This window comes from Megalopta genalis, unplaced genomic scaffold, assembly GCF_051020955.1.
Source record: "Megalopta genalis isolate 19385.01 unplaced genomic scaffold, iyMegGena1_principal scaffold0055, whole genome shotgun sequence".
Taxonomy (NCBI): Eukaryota; Metazoa; Arthropoda; class Insecta; order Hymenoptera; family Halictidae; genus Megalopta; species Megalopta genalis.
Window position 1 is genome coordinate 95001 of NW_027476124.1, and position 2500 is coordinate 97500.

Here is a 2500-nt window from a genome sequence, read left to right on the forward strand (position 1 = left end):
CGAGTTCCCTGGAAACCTCTAGCAGGGAGATAGGGTTTGGAACGCGAAGAGCACCGCAGTTGCGGCGGTGTCCGGATCATCCCCTCGGACCTTGAAAATCCAGGAGAGGGCCACGTGGAGGTGTCGCGCCGGTTCGTACCCATATCCGCAGCAGGTCTCCAAGGTAAAGAGCCTCTAGTCGATAGATTAATGTAGGTAAGGGAAGTCGGCAAATTGGATCCGTAACTTCGGGATAAGGATTGGCTCTGAGGAGCGGGGCGTGTCGGGCTTGGTCGGGAAGCGGGTCTGGCTGACGTGCCGGGCCTGGGCGAGGTGAACGGCTCTCGTGGCTGGGATCCGAGCTCGGTCCCGTGCCTTGGCCTCCCGCGGATCTTCCTTGCTGCGAGGCTTCCGTGGCGTTTCCCATCGGTGCGGTCGTCCTCTTCGGCCGCCATTCAACGCTCAGCTCAGAACTGGCACGGACTAGGGGAATCCGACTGTCTAATTAAAACAAAGCATTGCGATGGCCCCCACGGGTGTTGACGCAATGTGATTTCTGCCCAGTGCTCTGAATGTCAACGTGAAGAAATTCAAAAAAGCGCGGGTAAACGGCGGGAGTAACTATGACTCTCTTAAGGTAGCCAAATGCCTCGTCATCTAATTAGTGACGCGCATGAATGGATTAACGAGATTCCCATCTGTCCCTATCTACTGGCGGTGGCGGTCTGTGGCCACCCAGGGCGGGAGATAACCCCCGAACTAGCCCTCGCGTAGGAGGGTTGATCGGCCGAGTCGATGGGTGTATCGGCGATGAAGGCATTAGAGACCGTCAGTGCGTCGTACATGTAGTACTTCGCATAATGGCGAGGCCCTGATTTAGCATACGGGCTGTGGCGTGTTCTTTGTACAGCACTGTATGTGCTGTATGACTTCCGACTGGGGAACTGTTGTCACTCGTGGCATCAGTTCCCCAGTTTACGTTAAACGGTTTTTCAGACCGTTTTTCGTGGGCGGAACGCGCCACTAGACAACACTCCGCTGGGCTCAGGAATACATGGGATGCAATCAATCCCCTGGGCAACCCAGGCCGCAAGGGGCAAACGTGCCCTAGCCACACTTGAGCCTCCACGAAAAAGGTACCGCTGGATAGCTCGTGTTCTTAAATACGCAGCGAACTGAACGAAGTGTGGTGGAGAGGAAGAGGCAGCCTCTCCGACTGCTGTCTCCCACGTGTTTGCCGTGCGTGGCGACCCTTGTCGTCGGAAAAGAGGATCCTGGGATCTGAGGGGGCCCTCTCCTGCGGGTGAGACGTCCCCAACACGTACCTTTGGCCTCCGCTTCGGCTAGATGGGCGGCTGGACGAGAAAAGCAGCCCTGGTCCAGTCAATCGGCTTGGAACGACCACACGCTTCGGGCAAGTGGGTTCTGCTGGGCGAGGACGCGGGCTGGGTAAGGAAACCGACCCAGCCAGCAGACTATATTCGGTGCGTAGCCCTAACCTAGCCTTTGGCGGGTTCCAAATTGTGTGGGTCGGTGGTGGCCGGGGAGCGCACTGGATGAAAGACCAAGACACATTATGGGTCTTAATAAAATTAATGAACAAAAAACTAAGCGTCCAAAGACGACGGGTCCAGCTCCTACTCGGAGTGAAGCCGTCGCCGCAGACGCGGGAACTGCAAATGCAGCTGTCAGTCCCCCCGCGTCTGTGAGAAAGACAAGATCCGGGAAGGTGATTAATATCGCCAATCCTCGTGTGATCTTGCAAAGATGTGTGACTCCCACGCGAGCGGTCTCGGTGAAAACCGAGCCCACGGTAGAAGGTACGCCGGACACCGGTAACGTGGAAGTAATCGAACGAGTCGGAGACACGTCACTCGTGAAGGTGCAGTCGGCACCCGAGCGTGTCGAGGACCCTACTGGTGACGGTTGGCAAACCGTCACCAAAAAGTCAAAGCGAGCCAAGCCGGGCGCACCCACCGGCAAGGCCGCAGTAAACCGGGCCAGGAGACCGAAGGGGACGTTCTCCGGGCAGAAGGTACGGCCTCTCGATCTCGTAAGAGACGAAGCCTTTAGGCGAGTGTCCGAAATACGGACCTTTTGCTTTCGACCTGAGTCGAAAGTCAATAAGGAGTCCGGGTCAAAGATACTCGCCGAGGTTGAGGCACTCAACGAGCTGGTCCAGGAGCTTATTCAACGGAATAGCTTCGTCGAAGGGCAGCTCGCCGCGGTCAGGGCGGACCTAAAAGCGCGTCCTGCCGTAATGAGTGCGATGCGACCTGGGCCGTCCAAGGGAACTCTCCCGAAGACGGCCTGCAACGCCGCGCAGTCGACTTACGCCCATGTGAACAAAGTCGACTGCAAAGGAGCTTCTCCGGAAGCGGGGAGACGGCCACAATCGCAGCATGTGGTAAAAATCTTCCCGCCGAAGGAAAAAGGACAGAGCAGCGAAGTTACGAAGGTTACTGTTCTGTCGCTCGTTAAACCAGCGAAGGAGGCGATCCGAATTAAGTCGGTCCGACGC

At 57.1% G+C, this 2500-nt stretch overlaps 1 pseudogene; it reads left to right on the plus strand.

The window, feature by feature from the left end:
* The window catches only part of LOC143261538 (large subunit ribosomal RNA), a 6913-nt pseudogene that overhangs the window by 2273 nt on the left and 2140 nt on the right, over window positions 1-2500 (plus strand).